This window comes from Wyeomyia smithii, chromosome 1 (assembly GCF_029784165.1).
Source record: "Wyeomyia smithii strain HCP4-BCI-WySm-NY-G18 chromosome 1, ASM2978416v1, whole genome shotgun sequence".
Taxonomy (NCBI): Eukaryota; Metazoa; Arthropoda; class Insecta; order Diptera; family Culicidae; genus Wyeomyia; species Wyeomyia smithii.
Window position 1 is genome coordinate 87388152 of NC_073694.1, and position 22949 is coordinate 87411100.

The window sequence follows — 22949 nt, forward strand, 5'->3', positions numbered from 1 at the left end:
TTCAGCCTTTCGTAGTAAACCCGATGATACTTATATATATTTCCGGAAGGAAGACGACAGACACGGTGGTTCAGCTTTAGGTGGAGTTTTTGGATCTCTTTCATTCATTTTCGTAGAGTTCAAAACGCCATATTGTCCTGCTTCGCAAAAATAGTTTGAGCACATGTTTTTTCGCGATTTGGAAGTCCGTCAAAATACTGCTCTGTAGTTCAAGGTAATATTATTTTTCGATATTTAGTTCTTATTTTTTGGCTCGCCTACAGGTGTTCTGAAATTTGATCTTCATATGTACATGAGGCAAAAATTTTGCATTTTTTCTATGTATACTCAAAGTGTAAATAAATTAATGATTATTATATGATGTAGCTATAAAAATAATTGAATATATAACACGAAATATATGAGCCGTTGCGGAACAGAGTGGTCTATGCGCCATCGAGCAAATTTGTCAGTAGAAGCAATTTTCGAAAAATCTCTGAATAAAATTCAGTTTAACGGATTCTTTCAAACAAAATGTTCTAATATAAAGGTTATGAAGTGGCTTAACATGTGAATACATGAAATTACCTTTTTTTGGCGAAATAAGTGATTTTACCATACCAATGTACATAGACCACTCTGACTTCATATATATTTCACTGGAATCCTCGTATCGTTTCGGAACAGAGTGGTCTATTACGTGTAGCATGTTACAATTCACGTGTAACATTTTACTGGGCAAGTGAAAAGTTACATATCACATGAAATATGTTACATGTCACATGTTACATGATGGTATTACCTCGATTTATGTTTATAGACCACTCTGTTCCGAAACAGAATGTCCATTCTGTTTTGGACGAAATTACAACATGGTATAAATCAGCTTTAAAGTTCGATTTTTCGAATTTTTTTTCAATCTCCTAAATTTAGCTTCTTGAGTAGATGCGGTTTATGTAAAGAACTCATTTTTTGAAAAAATGGTCTTTAGACCACTCTGTTCCGCAACGGCTTACATGTAGATAACAAAAATTAAGAAGTAGTTTAGCAGTAGAATTTTCCTATTTTTATGTAATTTATTTATTATATAATTAAGCTTTAAGTATGCATAATTAGAAAATTCCAAATGTGTATGTAATACCAAACTAAAATATATGAACACTTCTATGTAACCTTATTCATGGAATTTAATTATTATATACTTTACAGTATAGCTTTAAATATACAATTGAAAATGTAGATAATATCAAAATTAGAAGGAAAACATAAATTACAGTAGAACGTTTCTATTGTGGTTTCCGGAAAAATAGTACATATGAGAAACATCCTTGCTCTGGGAAAATGATACATTCGGGAAATGATACGTTATTTTTCGGGAAAATGTTACATTCGGGCAGTGGCGTCTCGTGGATTTGGATATTGACTGTGCACTCAAGGTTGTCCCATACAAACACCTACCCCCTCCCCTCCCCCTTCCCAGTGACCATCACCAGAAATGTACATAATAAAACACATGCATTGCATTTATCTGATTGAGTATCCATATTTTCTAAAAATCTATCATTAACTGTCATAAAAAGAATCAAATTTTTTCTTTTTTTTTTAATAGGGGGGGAGGGAGTTTGTTATGATTTATTTATGTACTAAAATATCTATTCAGAATTAATATTGTGTGTTCTGCCACAAATGGTGACATTTCATCACTACTATATATATTTGTATGCTTTTTTTATATTATTAAATGTTATTAGCTTTCGCAGTTAAGTTAATGTAATTGTAGGAAAATTATTAAACCTACTTGTCAAGGAGAAAAAAAGGAATAAAACAAAACTTAAAATAAACTTAAAATAAACCTAAAACTATCTTACTGACTATAAAGTGAGCTAATCGTTGCAATTGAGGATTGCAACGATTTTTGTCAGAATTTGTTGATAATTTGGCTTGATATATTTTCTAATGTTTCTACATTAGTGAGCCTATGTAACTCGTTCGTGTTAAACCAGGGAGGACGCTTCAAAATCATTTTCAAAAGTTTATTCTGAATCCTTTGAAGTGTCTTCTTCCTAGTTGCACAACAACTTGTCCAGATGAGAACTGCATATAACATTGCTGGCTTAAAAATTTGTTTGTAAATTAACAGTTTATTCTTGAGACAAAGTCTAGAATTCCTGTTGATAAGAGGGTATAAACATTTGATATACTTATTGCACTTTGACTTTGGTGGTCCCCGTGGTTCTGTGGTTAGCGATGTCGGTCGGCTAGCTCTCCCACACGGTTGTGATATCGGGTTCGATTCCCGATCGAGTCGAGGATCTTTTCGAGCTGGAAATTTTCTCAACTTAGCACTGGGGCACGGTGTATCGTTGTACTTATCCTACACATGCAAAATGTGCCAAAAACAATATCGATAACGAATTCTCTCAACTAATCTAGTTGATCGAGACCGCTGATATCCCCAAGGCTAAGCGTGCGATATTGTTACTTTGACTGGATATTTTCAATGTGCTCCTTGAAAGTAAGATTCTTATCATAAATTAGCCCTAAGTATTTAACTTGATCAGACCAATTTAAGACCACACCGTTCATCTTAATAACGTGGTTATGGGTGGGTTTGAGAAATGAGAACTCTTGGCTTATGAGGAAAAATAATAAACTGTGTTTTAGAAGCATTAGGGGAAATCTTCCATTTTTGTAAGTATGAAGAAAATATATCTTAACTTTTTTTAAGCCGACCGCATATAACACAAAGGCTTTTTCCTTTTGCGGAAATGCTTGTATAGTCACAAAACAGAGATTTCTCACAACCTGGTGGTAAATCAGGAAGATCAGAAGTAAAAATGTTATATAAGATTGGGCCCAAGATACTTCCCTGAGGCACACCAGCTCTAACAGGCAATCTATTAGATTTACCATTTAGATAGTTAGCCTGGAGAGTGCGGTCAGTTAAATAACTTTGTATCATTTTTGTGAGGAAAAGCGGAAAACTGAAATTTGACATTTAAGCTATTAAACCTTTATGCCAAACACTGTCGAATGCCTTTTCTATATCTAGAAGAGCAGCTCCAGCCGAATAGCCTTCAGATTTATTAGTTCGAATCATATTTGTTACTCTAAGTAACTGATGAGTAGTGGAATGCCCATGGCGAAAACCAAACTGCTCATCTGCAAAAATTGAGCTCTCATTAATATGTGTTATCAATCTTTTTCAGAATTATTCTTTCAAAAAGTTTGCTAATAGAGGAGAGTAAACTAATTGGTCGATAACTTGATGCCTCAGCTGGATTCTTTTCGGGTTTTAAAATTGGAGTGGCACACGCTTGTATATGTTTCTGCAGGAGAACATACAACCAAGCACCGCAGTGCATGTGTTAGCAAGACTTCACTCGCTGCATTTGTATTGATGCAACGATCAGATTCATTTTTGCTCCCTTCATCCACACATAATGAGAATCTCACCCGTCAACCTCAAATGTCTAATTAGAAACACTTTCGTTTCGTCCCCCAGTGTTTACATGAAATGAATATATGTTATACTGTCTGAACAGAGTTGCCGAAGTTGCGAATATTGTTCTGGATGGGCACGAGTTATGTATTTTCAAACAGGCGCAAATGAGTTTCCATCAACCAATGAGTATGTGTTTTGGATAGCTTGCAAGAAAGCGAATGTTTTTGTTTTTCTCTAACGCAGTTTACAGATCGTGATGTCATTTAAAGACGCATTTCAAGTCTTTAAAATCATCAACGTTTGCATACTCTATGACGGGGAAAATGCTGCTTGGCAGCTCTTGTCATATTCTTCCTCTACTCCGGATGCATACAACGAGCGAACTAATACACGCTCACCGGATGAATTGGAGATTGAAGAAACTTGTAACATGTGCAACATATGCGACGGTGTGTGATTTTTTTTTACTTGAGATGGGAAGGGAGCAGTTTTTGACAGAAAAAATCTTGCATGTGGTTGAAACGACCATTATTAGATAGTCGTACTCCCGTAACACGTGCTAAATATATGACAGTATGTGTTGTTACTTGACTGGGGAAGAATTTTATTGCCTTTTTAGTAATAGGTTTGTTACCTAAAAAGCAATTTTGCGCTATTGCTTCTGAGGTAATAAGGAAAAGTTTTGCGTGTAGGAAAATGTGCTAGTGCAAAGCATCTGTTAAAAATTTTTACCAAGAAATTTAAAGAGTTTTCGGGAAGTCTTTTGATGAGGATATAGAAAATCCCATCATCTCCTGGTGCTTTCATGTTTTTGATTTTTTTGAGAATAGTTCGCACCTTATTCAAGTTTGTTTCCAATACCTCTTCGGAAAGAAATTCTTGGGTGGTGATCTGATCATACTTTTGGTTTACTTCATTTTCAATAGGACTAATAGGGTTATAAACACTCTCAAACTGCTGAGCAAGTTTTTGAGATTTTTGTTCATTCGTTAGAAAAATGCAATCACCATCTTTAAGTACTGGAATGGGCTTCGAAGGTTTCTTAAGAACCTTCGAAAGGTTTTGAATAAGGTTTTAGTTGTTCAACTTCTCTCATGAAAGATTGTATAACAATTCCTCGAAACCCATTCCCCAGAAAATAAAACGCCGAAGCTTTTTCCCCAGAAAACAAAATTCCAGAATGTACCAATCACCAGAAAACTGCTACCCAGAAAGTACTAATCCCCAGAAAGTTATTATCCGGAATGAACCAATGCCCAGAAAACTATTTCCCAGAAAATACCGTTTTCCTGAAAACTGTTATCCTGAAACGAAGAAATCTGAATCTATCTGAAATGTATACATATGTGCTTAATCATAGAAAACTGAAAATCGAGCTGAAAGCCTGAAAAGTTTTGTGTTTTGCGATTCTATCATTTGAATCAACTTATTGTCAATTAATACATTTGTTCTTTCATGGAGTAAATAAGTAAGCGCTTGACACCAGGTCTTAGTCATAAAATCAGAGAACTTTCAGTAATCATTTTTGACTGAAGGAACATCAAAAGTCGACCACTAAAACACAGTAGGGTCATTCCATGTCAAGTGTCCGAGGAAATGCATCGACCATCTCCGATTTCGACCAAAATTTGTGAGTCGATGTATTTTGGGCCGGAACTTATAAGTACAAAGTATTGTACCGATTGGTGGACCCCTCGGCCAACGGGACTGCCTCCCCTTTTTGCGAATTTAGCAAAACACCTTTTTTATTTTGTGAATATCTCGGGACCCTGAAGAGCTACAGGTGATATTGACATATCATTTTGAAGGGTTTGAGATGTAGAATCGAACTACGTGGTCAATTTTTTCCTGCAGTGTTGCCGACATTGCATTTTTTTCGATTCAAATCTTAATTTGCAATTTCCTCGAAATACCCCCCCTTCGATTTTTATTTTGACCACGCCAATGTGTTTAGCAGACGATTTTACATAGGAATCACTTATCAGCAAAAAACAAAATGTAGCGTTCCAGAGATACAGCATTTTCAAAATTGCAAGATTTTGGATTTTATCTACGCACGAAAGCGCTTCTACATAATTTGCTGCTATCTTAATGGTATCCTAGCAGCCGTTTGTGTAATCGAAGAGATGTACCTTAAAGGAGCATCCGTTAATGATGTAACGTAGTTCGATCCTACATCTCAAACCCTTCAAAATGATATGCCAATATCACCTGTAGCTCTTCAGGGTCCCGAGATATTCACAAAACAAAAAAGGTGTTTTGCTAAACTCGCAAAACGTGGAGGCAGTCCCGTTGGCCGAGGGGTCCACCAATCGGTACAATACTTTGTACTTATAAGTTCCGGCCCAAAAATACATCGACTCACAAATTTTGATCGAAATCGGAGATGGTCGATGCATTTCCTCGGACACTTGACATGGAATGACCCAGTAGCGAATTGATTTTTGAGGCTCCTTGACCAAAAATCTAAAATACACCTTCTTATCTTAATTCGATAAATCTAGTTTATATGGAGGGCAACCCCCCTGCAGAAATTACCTCTGTATAGGTTCGTTCGTTTTTCTGGGTTGATGCAACATCCACTAGTATATATTAAACGAGCGAAAGGGAATCCGGTTACAATTCCGGAGCTTGTTGGGTATACGTTTGCATTGGCGTGCACACCGGAAACTGTAGTGCCTTTGTAATCATGGCAACATGAATCCTTTCCTTAGAGAAGTCAACAAGAGATATCGGAAGAGTTTTTTTTTCTGCTTAACAGTCATACTAGCCCTGGAAGTCTTTCATAGAGAGATATGGTTGGACAGGCTGGTAGAGCATGGTATTAAATTGCTGTGTCGATATTCTCTTCTTAAACCTTGAAAATCAAAGACTGGGGCACGCAAACTCTCAACAGCTTGTACCGAATCCGCAGCAGGTCTCCAAGGTTTAGAGTCTCTAGTCGATAGATCAATGTAGGTAAGGGAAGTCGGAAAATTAGATCCGTAACTTCGGAATAAGGATTGACACTGAAGACTGGGATGACTCGGGCTACAAGGCTGCCGGGTCAGGGGTCTGCGCGTGCTCCCGGTTCGCGCGGGTGTCACGCTGTGGACCTGCCGGCGCTTCTGCCTCAACGCACTCCGGGGCGTCCGGCCGTGTGGTGGTGTGGGCCACCCGTTCGTCCGCTCGCCCGTCGCGCCCGGGTTTATACGCTTCCCGGCTTGGGCTACAGTCATCGATAAACAGTCAATTCAGAACTGGCACGGCTGAGGGAATCCGACTATCTAATCAAAACAAAGTGGCCAAATACCGATCGTTAATAGTGTTGTTTTTCAAAAACCTAAAGCTTGATATGTTGAATCAAGGTTTCGCTATCGTTTTTAATTTAGCCTGTGTCTCTGAAAGGGTACTTACCCCACGGTTCCCCTCGATAAATCCTGAACAAATGTCCCCTACTGTCCCAAAAAGTATGATAAATTTATGATCTTTTGAGAAAGGTTCGATCAAATTCGGTTTAGATCTTGCGGAACGGCAGGTAATTTTTTTTTTCATTTTTCCGGCTCTGGATTCAGGTACGCACGTGTTAATTAAAAATGTCAAGTAATTCAGAAAGTTAACAATATAATAACTGAATACTAATGTTTTTTTTTTTTTGGTTACGGTGATGCTAGAGAATAGTTTTCTGGGCATTAGTGCATTCTGGGGAACGGTTTTCTTGTAACTAGTACTTTCAGGGGTTTAGAATTCTGGTAACTAGTATATTCTGGGATTCGGTATTCTGGAGAATGGTTCATTCTGGGGAAAATCCTTCGACACTTTATTCTCTGGGGAATGGTTTTCTAGGAAAAGTCGGACAACCCTCATGAAATTCTCATTTCGCAAGAGAGTGAATCTATGTTTAATTTCCTTTTGTAATTCTTGAAAAATAATTTTCAAAGCAGGATCACGAGATCTTTGGTATTGACGTCTCCGTATGTTATTCAAACGTATAAGAAGTTGAAGTTCACTGTCAATAATTGGTGCATTAAATTTCACTCGAGCCTTAGGAACTGTTAAATTCCGGGCATTTCCGGGTATTAAGCTGCTAAAATTTTCTAATGCTCTGTCAATGTCAGCACTATTTTGTAAAATAATATCATCATTCAAATTTTCTTCGATCGTAGAACGATGTCTATCCCAATTAGTCTTGTGATAATTTAAAACACAGATCTAGTGGGATTTAAAACAGTTTCATGGGAAATAGAAAATGTTATGGGAAGATGATCAGAATCAAAGTCAGCATGAGTTAGGGTTGTCGATGTTAAAAACAGAATATCGATATTTGCTTTATCGATATTAAAAGCGGCATCGATATTGAAATCGATAATGCGCGCCAATATCGATATTTTATCGATATTTTCTTCTATGCACTAAGGTCGTTTTTTACGCGGATTTTTTACGCGGATTCCGGAATTTACGCGTTTTTTTTACGCGGATTCCGGAATTTACGCGGTTTTTTTTACGCGGATTCCGGAATTTACGCGATATTTTTTTTGCGCGGATTTCGGTTTCCCTTCACTCGGAATGCAGAATTAACGCTGATTTTTTTACGCGGATTCCGGAATTAACGCGTTTTTTTACGCGGATTCCGGAATTTACGCGGTTTTTTTACGCGGACCCCGGAATTTACGCGGTTTTTCACGTGGCAAGTAACCCCCGCGTAAAAAGCGACTTTAGTGTATATTTTTTGTTCGGCTTTCAGCAACCCGGTGGCATCGGCCTTGTTTCCTGAAGCTGCCGTGAAAGACAGTGGCGCTAGTCTCATTTATGTTTTTGAAGGTTTGTTCACACAGCAGTGTGAGCGCAACGAGCGAAGCATAATATATGTTGCACAGAGTTATGCGCTTGAATCAATTTAATTATTTAAAAAAAATTAACTTAGCTTTGTAAATGTTTAAAAGTGGCGCTGATATGCTATCTCATTTATACGTACGTTGAAATGTTATTCCCTAAATCATCGCGCGGTGTCAGCTGCCTGCAAGAAACACCGCCGTTCGCAATCGGCAAGAATAAACATTGTTTACATTCTAAAATAATGCAATGCATTTTTTTTTGTTTCATCCAGCAAAGCACTCGACGTTTCGTGCAATAAATACATCAAAAACAATACATCAAAAACAATACAAACAATACAAAAGCACACTGCCACTGAACACCGATACTATATGCACGTATGAACACTGCTTTTTTTCGTGTTTCGATGGATCAGCTGTCAAATTACATGTAAAACTGATCCATGTTTGCCACATGCAATATAACGCTCCGCTAAATACCCCCTCAACCCCTAGAGCGTTATGTATTATTTGAATGATCCCTTATTGATTCTAGTACCAACAGTTCTGGTACCTATACTTTTTAGTTGATTTGCCCTAAAATAGCTGAAATCGAGTAAACGTCCTTCAATTGCTATTGACCTATTTTCGAATAAATATATTTATCAATGGAGAAACCAAGCCTTAACGTTTGTTTTCAGTATAATGTGCACTTTCAATGAATATCTTATATTGCGTGTAAGCATTTTAAATTTAATTCTGATGCCATGATGAATTTATGATTGGTAGGCAAAATTTCGACGGCAGCACTCCCCTGATGGCAACCGAGAATATCGGACAGCAATATCGTGTCGCAATATCGAAATATCGATAATATCAAATGCGCCGATATCGTTCGAAAATATCGATATCTTGAAGGGCAAATATCGATAATATCAAATATCGATAAAATATCAGCAACCCTAGCATGAGTTAATAAATCACTGCATGAATGACTTTGATTTGTTAGTACCAAATCAATTGTAGATGGATTCCTAATAGAAGAATAACATGTAGGACCATTTGGTAAATAAAACTGAATAAAATCCAGCCGAGCAATCGTTAAACAATATTTTTCCATTGAAATTGCTTTGAGCATTATTCCAAGATCGATGTTTCGCATTAAAATCACCGATGTTTAAAAATTTAGATTTATTTCTTGTGAGTTTTTGCAAATCTCCCTTGAAATAATTTTTTCGCTCACCAGTGCATTGAAAAGGCAAATACACTGCGGCTATAAATAAAATGCCAATACTTGTTACAACTTCAAGTCCCAAACTCTTGATAACTTTGGTTTCAAGATGGGGTAAAACACGATGTTTTATTCGACGGTGGATAACTATTGCAACTCCATCACCGGCAACATCAATTCTATCAAACCTATGAACTATATGATTTGGGTTCTTTTTTAGTTTAATATTTGGCTTTAAAAGCGTTTCAGTCACAACTGCAATATGCACATCGTGAACTGTTGAAAAATTTAAAAATTCATCCTCTTTCGCTTTTAAAGAGCGAGCATTCCAATTTAAAAAATTTACAGCATTATTTAAAATCATTGCTGAATTTCAATTTCATAACAATATTAGTTGTTAATTTCATACCTACTTGAATAGCCTCATACATCGAGTTACAGTTCAATAAAGCGGACATTAACTGCAGCATGGATTGTTGTAGGTAATCAATCTTTTCGGGTGTTGGAATACCTAAATCAATACTGGCTGACTTTTCAGCACCAAACACAAATGGTTTGTTACTGTTTGAATCTGAAATATAACCTGAAGGGACACTGGCATATGAACAGCCTGGTGTTGCCTGAACAGGATTATTTGTCTGAAATTTGTTATCTGAATTTAAATTATTACCTACATACACACCTGCTAATGAAAGTGCTGGTGATGCCTGAACAGTATTGAAAGTCTTTTGATTACCCACATTGACAACAGGTTGTTTAGAATTCCTACGTTGCCTGGAAGCAATAATTTTTGACCTTACAGGACAATTAAAGAACTTAGATTTGTGATTTCCGTACAACCAGGAAGAAGACACTTCAAAGGATTCAGAATAAACTTTTGAAAATGATTTTGAAGCGTCCTCCCTGGTTTAGCACGAACGAGCTACATAGGCTCACTAATGTAGAAACATTAGAAAACATGTCAAGCCAAATTATCAACAAATTCCGACAAAAATTGTTGCAATCCTCAATTGCAACGATTAGCTCACTTTATAGAAAGTAAGATAGTTTCAAGTTTATTTTAAGTTTTGTTTTATTCCTTTTTTTTCCTTGACAAGTAGGTTTAATAATTTTCCTACAATTACATTAACTTAACTGCGAAAGCTCATAACATTCAATAATATAAAAAAGCGTACAAATACATATATATAATAGTGTTGAAATGTCACCATTTGTGGCAGAACACACAATACTAATTCTGAATAGATATCAGTACATAAATAAATCATTACAAACATTCCCCCCCCCCCTATTAAAAAAAAAATTATTGTGATTTCCCCCACAATTTACACATTTAAAACTATTAGTGGTCTCTTTCACGGGGCAGATATCTTTCGTGTGACTAGTGTCACCACAAATCATACATTTTGCTGCCATATGGCAGTTTCGAGTTCCAATCAAATTTATTCATAAAAATATATTCTTCAAACACCAGATTTATTCTTAAAAAATTCGCTGCATGCCCCTTCATGGCCGAGGAAAGACGGTTCAAATCCCCATATCCATCCTTTATCCACACGCATTTATCACTAGGATTTTGAAACAAGAGACACGGCCAGTAAAATAGTTTACCACGTGTCTGTGACCCGCACAGCCACGTTGCATCATAAGCGTTCACGTTAAATTCTCGTGTAATTGTCATTCCACCTCTGACAAACGTTGACTTGAGATTTTCTAGCTTTGGTCGAGAAACTTGCATTTTTGTGACCAAAAGCTTTTCTTTTATAGTTCGTCTTAAGAATGGCTTGACTAGAAGGTCTTCAACAAGATCTGGCTCCATATTTATTTTAACGTACTGCATTTGCTTCTTGAAAAGTACTGAAAGAAAATCATTTCATTCTACCACCCAGGCAATGCAACATCGCGTGTGTGTTACATACAATGCCACCGAGCGTATTTTCAGTAGCCAATACCAGGGCTGCTGAATATCACTTCGTTGCATTCGTATTCATTCATTATTGCCGAAGCACAACAACACGTGGCAACAGTGTATTCACTCAGCAATGGAAACAACGTCTATAGTGAACTGAACTGTTATGAGTGGCTTGTGGGCGATGAATAGCAGTGGTGGGCACCATTCCGCTAATTCGCTTATTAGCGACGCTAAAATTCAGTTAGCGATTTAGCGATTTCGCTAATTTTTGAGCTGGTTAGCGAAACTGTTAGCGTCGCTAAAATTTTGGCCTTCGAAACGCTAATCGCTAATTCGCTAAATTTTGTATTGAAGCGACAGTAGAAATATTAAGAAAAACTGTGAATTGCTGATGGCGTACGTAAATTGCTTCGAAAGATGAACATACTTTACTGCGAAAGTTACTTTTGTCAGTTTTTTTACCCTAGAATGGAGTTCCAGTTATCGTACAAGCCACAGGAGCATTTTGAAGAACAAGCACAAGGTCTAAATTGAATTTTCGGCACACCAAGAACTTTGGTAAATTGCAATGCGCTTGAAATTATGAAAAATTTGGTTCTACTGTTTCGATTCAGATAATGATTGAATTTTTATGAAAACATTCCTAAGAGTATCTATTTTCAATGCAAGCTAAATAACTTTTGTTATTCTTGTTTTTACAAAATCAAATATGAATACCGTTTCGTGAACCTCATACTGTAAATAGCTTCAAAAAGTAATTGTTTTCGTTTGTTCAACCAAAACAGATCAAAGTGGTCCAAATCTTACGAAACACGAGCAATAAATATAGCGATATAACTATTTACATATAAAAAAGTTAGCGATTAGCGAAAGTTCCGCTAATGTGGGTTTAGCGTTTAGCGATTATCGAGCTAAATTTTCCGGTTAGCGACTTAGCGATTAGCGTCGCTAAGCTTTCGGTTAGCGGTGCCCACCACTGATGAATAGTTATTAAAACGTAATATGATTACCTTCGTGTTTGATTCGTATTGGCTACGATTTACTCAAGTCATCCGAAGCGATATTGAGCGATCGGATGGGAATACATCGTTTCAGAAGCCTTTGTGACTCAGATCAATGCCGATGAATATTCACCGTGAATGGTATTACCAATCGCAATGATGCTTCGGGGCGAATCCAAACGAAAATAAAAATTGCCGAGGAAGAAGCTTATACTGCCGTGGGCTAGGATTTTGACGTGAGCGCCAAAAGCACAAAATCGCTACAGATCTAAATCGTTTGCAAATTAACAAAAGCGCTTTATTACGCTAACTGATCTGATAGAATCTGAGTAAATATGATGAAAAACATACCCCATTGCTTTAACACGTTTATTTATGTAGGTAAACGCATTGAGTTTTAATGCCAACGTCACTTCTCTTGCAAAACAGCAACTCATACGGCCTATTGTCTCATAGCACCAGCAAATGTACGAACAAGCTCAGAAATTCTGGTAAGCTTCAGTGAACGATTCGAGGCGAATGCTATTTTGTCTTCGTCCCGATTTTATTTGCCATGATGAATCTATCAATGCCACGGTGAACCGATACAAAAATTTACTGAGTTGCATCGATATGATTTTGAACCGTATCCAATCAAAAAATAATGAGAAACAGCAGGAAAATGGAAAGACACGAATCGATCGTTTCAGTTCATCCGAACACATGTACGCGCCCGATGAAGTATGCGTTCGTGTTACATTGACATTAGTCCACAGCGAACGGTTCACTAAGCGAATGAAGATTCAATGCAGGAATCAGGAGCCCTGGCCAATACTAACACCGGCCTTAGGCCCTTGTCATGCAGAATGCGGCGAGACGCGAATAGCGTCAAAACAGTTCGGGATTTGCTTGGACGCGCGTAATCGTTTTCATTGTTAATATAAATCCTCACCGTGAAAAAGACACTTGTCGCGCCTTGCCGCACACTGCATGGCGAAGGCCTCACTCATGTCGTTTTCGTTTTCGCGGTGTAGCTACACTCAAACGACACTTTATACACCGAAAATGTTTTATTTGACTTTTCGGACTACCCTTTTTCTGTCTCTCCCTACACTTTTTCTATCCCTGACGACACCCGAAAAAAGCAGAGTGTACCGTAGGAAGTTACCAACACATTCACACGTATGTGTGAAAACTGGTTTGTTTTGGTTTTCGTTCCACGTGGTAAAGTGTCAGGTAAATTTTTTTTCAGCACATTTGCGAGATGGACATATGAAATGGAAACAAAACCGAATTGACAGCTATCCCATTATTACGCATACCAATGCAATGGCACTGAAAATGTTTTATTTGAAGCTGCAAAGTATAGCACGGAAAAAGTGTAGCTACAACGAGAAAACGAAAACGACATCAGTTTCCCAACCCCTTCTCTAATGAAGCTGTATTCAATGCTTGAATGAAGCAGCATGCGACTTGCGGAGTGTACAACGTTGTCAAATTTCAACGCTCTCCGTGTTTATTCTCATCTCTTCAAGTTCACTGACGGGAGTGCACGGAATCAACACTAACACATCGGTCTTGCAAACCAAATCCACTGGCCACACGCGTACACGCTCTGTATGTAGATATATAACAATATTGTGTACATTGATAAGTGCACTGCGCAGAGAGATTTTTGGTCTGTTTCATGCCTCTCGTTCGCATCACTCATTGATTTCCAGAGTTAACTTATGGTAGAGTGGGTCACATGTATTTTTTCATTTTGTGCACTAGAAATGGTACACAGCGAGCAAAACTAGTTGATCATTGATAGTTTGATCTGAATTTTTTTAAGCTTTTGATTTTTGTTAGTTATTCTTGAAATTGGTATGAATTATCTCAAGCTCGCGACGAAGGGTAATACGAAAAATTAACAAAAGCGCTTTATTACGCTAACTGATCTGATAGAATCTGAGTAAATATGATGAAAAACATACCCCATTGCTTTAACACGTTTATTTATGTAGGTAAACGCATTGAGTTTTAATGCCAACGTCACTTCTCTTGCAAAACAGCAACTCATACGGCCTATTGTCTCATAGCACCAGCAAATGTACGAACAAGCTCAGAAATTCTGGTAAGCTTCAGTGAACGATTCGAGGCGAATGCTATTTTGTCTTCGTCCCGATTTTATTTGCCATGATGAATCTATCAATGCCACGGTGAACCGATACAAAAATTTACTGAGTTGCATCGATATGATTTTGAACCGTATCCAATCGGAAAATAATGAGAAACAGCAGGAAAATGGAAAGACACGAATCGATCGTTTCAGTTCATCCGAACACATGTACGCGCCCGATGAAGTATGCGTTCGTGTTACATTGACATTAGTCCACAGCGAACGGTTCACTAAGCGAATGAAGATTCAATGCAGGAATCAGGAGCCCTGGCCAATACTAACACCGGCCTTAGGCCCTTGTCATGCAGAATGCGGCGAGACGCGAATAGCGTCAAAACAGTTCGGGATTTGCTTGGACGCGCGTAATCGTTTTCATTGTTAATATAAATCCTCACCGTGAAAAAGACACTTGTCGCGCCTTGCCGCACACTGCATGGCGAAGGCCTCACTCATGTCGTTTTCGTTTTCGCGGTGTAGCTACACTCAAACGACACTTTATACACCGAAAATGTTTTATTTGACTTTTCGGACTACCCTTTTTCTGTCTCTCCCTACACTTTTTCTATCCCTGACGACACCCGAAAAAAGCAGAGTGTACCGTAGGAAGTTACCAACACATTCACACGTATGTGTGAAAACTGGTTTGTTTTGGTTTTCGTTCCACGTGGTAAAGTGTCAGGTAAATTTTTTTTCAGCACATTTGCGAGATGGACATATGAAATGGAAACAAAACCGAATTGACAGCTATCCCATTATTACGCATACCAATGCAATGGCACTGAAAATGTTTTATTTGAAGCTGCAAAGTATAGCACGGAAAAAGTGTAGCTACAACGAGAAAACGAAAACGACATCAGTTTCCCAACCCCTTCTCTAATGAAGCTGTATTCAATGCTTGAATGAAGCAGCATGCGACTTGCGGAGTGTACAACGTTGTCAAATTTCAACGCTCTCCGTGTTTATTCTCATCTCTTCAAGTTCACTGACGGGAGTGCACGGAATCAACACTAACACATCGGTCTTGCAAACCAAATCCACTGGCCACACGCGTACACGCTCTGTATGTAGATATATAACAATATTGTGTACATTGATAAGTGCACTGCGCAGAGAGATTTTTGGTCTGTTTCATGCCTCTCGTTCGCATCACTCATTGATTTCCAGAGTTAACTTATGGTAGAGTGGGTCACATGTATTTTTTCATTTTGTGCACTAGAAATGGTACACAGCGAGCAAAACTAGTTGATCATTGATAGTTTGATCTGAATTTTTTTAAGCTTTTGATTTTTGTTAGTTATTCTTGAAATTGGTATGAATTATCTCGAGCTCGCGACGAAGGGTAATACGAAATGCCCTGCGTGGTGTGTTTGTTAGCAGATGGCCACATGCGCTTTGGAGTGCTGTGGTTTCCCCATGCCTGATTCGGGGAATATTTTTTCGGGGAAGTGTTACATTCGGGGAAATATTTTTCGGGGAAGTATTACATTCGGGGAAATAATTTTCGGGGAACTGGTACATTCGGGAAAAAATCTTTCGGGAAAATGATCTTCGGGGAATCGGTACATTCGGGAAAATAGGTTTCGGGATAATGGTTTTCGGGGAATTGTTATACAATCAATCCTAACAATTAAAATTGCAAATTTCTAACAGTGTTGAGAAGTAACCATTTGTGATTGACCACAATAAGTTTTATTCAGTAATTTTTTTTATAAATACTTTTATAAATACTTAATACTAACAAAACCTCCTTAAAAAGTTTGACACATTTGAATTATTGTTGCATATCTATGTATATTTATATTTTCATATTGAATCGGAAGTTTGTAAGTTACATCAACTATCATTGCATCAATGATAATATCTATTTTACAATCATTATTCGATGAAATAAAAAGAAAATTAGTAGCAGATTACTTAAAAACCAACACAAAAAAACTACCAGAAAAGGAAAACATTCAGGGAAATAAAACTTGTCATATTTAATTAAATTACAACAAAAGTATACTCTAACAACTTACATCAATATATAAATCCTGTAAAACAATAATAATTAAATAATGCAACCTTCTCTTTAATGAAACTCAAATGGTCGGCGTGCGACCAGACCGAACCAAGCGCAATTTTTTTTTTAAATTGAGTTTTTAACACTAGTGGATGTTATAACTGATAATCTATCTTTTATGAAAAAACGAAATCATTTGAACAGTTTATGATGGTATTGGTGCTTATTACGGGAGTCACTTCACGGTGAAATATATACCACTGAAGAAAAAATCCAATTTTTACCATTAGATCACAAATCAATCAACTTTATGACTTATGGGTGCTTATTACGGGAGTCACTTCACGGTGAAATCAGAGTGAAGTGAACAAAATCCTATTACGGGGCTCACGTAAGTGAGAAAAACGTCGCGAAGTGACATCTGCCGTGGAATCTGGGTTATTATGAGTGTCATATCAGTGAAGTGAGAACGAAAAAAGCGACGTTTCGCGTGGAATTATTTCACGACCATTTTGGACGGTGAAATGATTCCACGAAGCTGCCATAAGTCTTAAAGTTGATTGATTTGTGATCTAATGGTAAATATTGGATTTATTCTTCAATAACGAAGCGAATCAGAGTTTGATCCGTGCCTTAAAGCGGTCAATTTTTCATTTTTTGCCCGATGAGAAAAATGCAAACTAGTTCAGGAAATTTTCGATACCGAAAAAAAACATTTTTTTTTTGATGCCGAATGTCTTAGAAATCCAGAACACGTCAAGATCTGGTGTTATCTAAAAAAACGAGAAAAAACGACTTTCTGGGACTTGGACATTTTTGAGCTGGGAAACAATCCCATTTCACTTGTCCTATTCTCAATTTCACTTCACTGTCAATCTCACTCCACGGAGGTGATTTTTGTCACCTCACTTGAGGTGGAATCGGGAATAGGTCTAAAAAAGTGAAGTGAGCGTGAGAGTGAAATATATTTCACCGTGAAGTGACTCCCGTAATAAGCACCATGGCATCTTCGTGGAATCATTTCACCGTTCAAAATGGTCGTGAAATAATTCCACGCGAAACGTCGTTTTTTCCGTTCTCACTTCACTTATATGACACTCATAATAACCCAGGTGCTTATTACGGGAGTCACTTCACGGTGAAATCAGAGTGAAGTGAACAAAATCCTATTACGGGACTCTTGTAAGTGAGAAAAACGTCGCGAAGTGACATATGCCTTGGAATCTGGGTTATTATGAGTGTCATATCAGTGAAGTGAGAACGGAAAAAGCGACGTTTAGCGTGGAATTATTTCACGACCATTTTGAACGGTGAAATGATTCCACGAAGCTGCCATAAGTGTTAAGCCTGTAGTACACTCTTTGTCTAATGGTCAAATATTTGACCTTCTGACATAATAGACAAATTTATTTCACATCATGGTTGATGTTTGCCCGTGTTTGCCCCATGTTAAAATTGGAGAGTGACAAATAATTATCTTTGACCAAATTTTTATCTGTCAAAAAGTGACAAAAAGTGACAAATATAGTCAAAAAGTGAAATATATTTCACTCTCACGCTCACTTCACTTTTTTAGACCTTTTCCCGATTCCACCTCAAGTGAGGTGACAAAAATCACCTCCGTGAAGTGAGATTGACAGTGAAGTGAAATTGAGAATAGGACAAGTGAAATGAACTCAAAAATGTCTAAGTCCCAGAAAGAAGTCGTTTTTTCCCGTTTTTTAGATAACACCAGATCTTGACGTGTTCTGCATTTCTAAGACATTCGGCATAAAAAAAAAATGTTTTTTTTCGGTATCGAAAATTTCCTGAACTAGTTTGCATTTTTTTCATCGGGCAAAAAAATGAAAAATTGACCGCTTTAAGGCACGGATCAAACTCTGATTCGCTTCGTTACTGAAGAATAAATCCAATATTTACCATTAAATCACAAATCAATCAACTTTAAAGCCTGTAGTACACTCTTTGACCGAGCGTCAAATATTTGTCACTTTTTGACAGATTAAAATTTGGTCAAAGATAATTATTTGTCACTCTCCAATTTTAACATGGGGCATACACGGACAAACAACAACCATGATGTGAAATAAATTTGTCTATTATGTCAGAAGGTCAAATATTTGACCATTAGACAAAGAGTGTACTACAGGCTTAAGACTTATGGCAGCTTCGTGGAATCATTTCACCGTTCAAAATGGTCGTGAAATAATTCCACGCTAAACGTCGCTTTTTCCGTTCTCACTTCACTGATATGACACTCATAATAACCCAGATTCCAAGGCATATGTCACTTCGCGACGTTTTTCTCACTTACGTGAGTCCCGCTATAGGATTTTGTTCACTTCACTCTGATTTCACCGTGAAGTGACTCCCGTAATAAGCACCAATAACCCAGATTCCACGGCAGATGTCATTTCGCGACGTTTTTCTCACTTACGTGAGTCCCGTAATAGGATTTTGTTCACTTCACTCTGATTTCACCGTGAAGTGACTCCCGTAATAAGCACCCATAAGTCATAAAGTTGATTGATTTGTGATCTAATGGTAAAAATGGGATTTTTTCTTCAACAAAATTTCTCTGCAGCAACTTGCAGGAAGCATACGGGATGGTTAAACTTTGATCACCGATTACTCTAAATAATGTTTTTGGCGCTTGGTTCGGTCTGGTCGCACGCCGACCAAATACGAGTAAAAAAAAAACGGTATAAAATGCGCTACAGAAATTGGCTTACCTTTACTTCAATATCACCGATCTTGTTGACTGCCCGAATTATTGGTCGACCAACCATAGATGGGAAAATATGCGCTGGAAAATTACTACCGGCATATCCGCACTTGACGAACTAGGAATATATCATATAAGTTGGTCATTTTGAAACATTCAAAGAGTTTTAGTTAAAAATGGAAATGGTATAAAAACTAATATCACGCATAATCGCCTCGAGACAGCAAATTGAACATTCTTATCAATATCACTCACCCCAGTACCATTGTCACAGACGATCACACTTTTACCTCTGCTATCCATCAAATATACCTATTTCTTTTCTTTCTATGCTAACAGAATGTGTACGCTCAACGGATATTGTAGAGAAACAATTCGAGCATAAATAAAGAGTTTGATCGAATTCAATATTTTTTGAACACTCAACCAAAATAATGAAACAACACCCATAAATATTTTCATGGAAAGTGACTAATAGGCAGAGAGGCCAGATGTTTTTGATTTTCTGCAACTGCTCGAAAAACCAGAAAAATCCGAAAAATCTGCTTGAATCTGCTGAACAAAATCTATCCATGATTCGATAAAATTTCGCTCGCGCAGGCAAAAGTCTGCAAAAATCTGCACACGTTTTGAGAAAATCTGTATAAATATGAGAAGACTTCGACAAAAATCTGCAGAAACTATTGAACATCTGCAAGTATCTGCGAATCAATAAAAATCTGGGCATGGGCTCCAAAAATCTGCGTTTTGCACACTCTGAAAAAAATGCACGTATAATTCACCGGGAAAAGTGGATGATTCTCATCCACCTTCTTTTCACGTAACTTTTGCCGATTTCTCGAAAGCCGTTCAGGTGTTAGTGTGTTAGTGTTAACTTCAGTGTCAATCGTCTACGTATTGGTCAGGTAATTATAACCTGATTTTTACGTACCTTTTTACGTGATATTTAGGTGAAACCATAAACAGAATGCATAAACCCCACATGATTTTCACGTACTTTTTAACGTGTTATTCAGATGGAATCTACGTGGATTTTAGGTAAATGTCTAGTCTATTTACTGTGAATGTAAAAATATAATTTATTTTCAAATACTAAAAAATAATTACTTGTTTAAAATCGAGATTTCCGAAAGGAAAAAAACAGGAATGGCCGGAAAGATGTCGACCGTTCAACCAGCAGGAGGTGTTCCGCTCGAAAATGACCGTTGACGATTCCAATCGTCCGGAATGAATTCACCAACTGAAAATTTAGAAAAAAATGTATATGTTTCTTCTGTTGATCTAAATATTATTCTGGCTACTTACATTGCGTGTTTTCCAATATAGAATTAGCTGAAGGAGCTTACGAGTTCTTTGTACGCCATATTGACTTTTTTGCATACTAAAAATTCACGTAAATTCCGTTGTCGGAAACGTCACACCACAGTCGCACTAACACTAACAATGTCAAAACACACAAATACCAACGCGCTCAATCTATTCACATTATAATTTAAAAGGTTGAATATTTCCAGTTTTTTGAAAATTGTTCCAGTTTTATCCAATTTTCTATTCATCACCACATTTTTTGAACTCATTCCTATTTCATGTATGGTCTTTTTAGTATTTTGTGCATTCATGCGCCTCGGTTGTAAGATTTTATTCGAAATCTACTCAATTTCAAGTACGCCAGTGACTATAATCTCCATGTGTAAACAATTTCCTTTCAGCCTTTTTGGTTACAAGCAATAATACGGTGCAGCATTTTTGAACCGAAAATCAAAAAAATTTATGTAAAAGCTTCAAATTTATATATCCAGTTTTCTCCAGTTTTTTATTTTGAATTTTTCCAGCTATTTATAAAAGAAAGTTGGCATCGCTGGTATCCCTGCTAATAGGGATGGGCGATATTTGTATCGATACCAGCACGCTCGGCCGTTTTTACTCAAAATTGAGTAAGTTTGACTCAATTTCGTTAAAAGTGGATCTACCCTGAACAGAGTAACCACATGTGACGTCACACCCGGCGCAGAACCCAATGTTCCGTCACTTTGCATTAGTCAGAGGGTACACTTTAACTTAGTCCGGAAGAAAGTAAGCCCTCTGCTAAATTTAATAATAACAGGTAGAATGTATTAGCGACGGTAGCGACATCACACTTTACTCTGCCATTTAGCATAACGAGGGGTATTATTTGGAGGATAATTCATGGCACACATGCAAAATTTTACACACTTTTTTCAGACCGTTTGTTCGTCGCCTGTTAGTCTTTCTCTGTGTTTCTATGCTAAACGTCAAAAACTGAGTAACACTGATTGTTTGAACTGAGTAATATTCACTCAGTTTCTCTCCATAGCCGTATTTACTAATTTTTGCGTAATATGTGCGAATGTCATAAATTTTCAAGTAGTAAAAGCAGTATATATTCCGATGCTAATATTCGACGTTTTATCAGTTATTTCAGTTTCGAATTATTTCTAAAGTGTTACTCAAAGTTGTAAATTAGTTCGAGCCTGAGCCACTAACGGCGTCGAAGATTTTAAAATGTACCTGGCATCTCTCGAGAAAGAGCAACCTCACATTGCTTGTATTAGAAGGCCTTTCGAAACAGGTCGAATGTTCGTTGTCATTACCAGGTAGATTTTCTTAAATGTACCAGATTCAAATCAATGTTTGGGATCAAAATTCCAACAGATTTGCACATGATTACGGACTTCATGTCAAGTACCTTATATAAAAGATTAAACAACAGTTCCCGAGCAACTGTTAACCGTATCGCTGCTGTTTCAAAAGAAGCCGCCAAGGCAGAAGATGTTTAAGTTGTTTGAACTCTGTTCATTGGACAACTTTTTATCTTTAATGAATAAACAAATGATGATTTGCGTTTAATTGGTGGTTTTTCATTTCAATTGATATTTGAAATAATTCCTTTAAAAATATTTGAACTACAAAAGTGGGTAACCTTCACTCAGTTTCGTTGATTTGTGATTAATAGCAACAGAGTAAAATTTGCTCAGTTTCTGACAGATAGATATGTTACCCAAAAGTGAGTAATAGCACAAATACTCTATTTAGAGTAGGTCCACTTTTAACGAAACAGAGTGATATTTAACTCACTTTAGAGTTAAATTAAATGAGCGTGTATACGATAAATGGTAACAGCTGTCATTATTTTTTTCACCGAGCACTCAGTGGTGCCGTTCTCGGCAATTGATCATTGCACACGAAAAATAACCTCACTTTTTTGACATTTCCCACGGGTTTGTTTACAAGGTGTTAGAACTTTTTTCCATTCACCGTTTGGTGATAGAAGTGAAAATGAATGATACGAGTGCGAAAAAGATCGGAAAACTCTCCGCTTATGAGAATTCGTTATCACCAGGCAGTAAAATGTAGCGTAATTTGAGCAACACACTTTTCACTGGAGCAGAAATTTCAAAAGTTCATGTAAACCATGCAAACAAACCCGCGACAACTGTCAAATCGCTTTGTTCTTCTTTTTTTGTGACGTCACCGTGCAATGATCTATAGACCTCTCCAATCGTGCATGTATTGGTGCACTTTACACCGTGGAAGTCGGATTGAAAATGAGGCCAACAATGTGCTATCAAAATGCCTGCATTGATTGCGGAATTTTCATTTTCTTTCACTGACTTGAAACTTAATTAATTCCTACGCGGATTGTATGATTTGTTTACGGATAGTATCCTACAAAATGAGTATTTGATTTTCAGTACCGAGC

General features: G+C 37.3%; 1 pseudogene; it reads right to left on the minus strand.

The window, feature by feature from the left end:
- The window catches only part of LOC129716901 (actin-related protein 2-like), a 104894-nt pseudogene extending 85181 nt beyond the window's left edge, over positions 1 to 19713 (minus strand).
- Positions 19714 to 22949: the final 3236 nt, after the last annotated feature.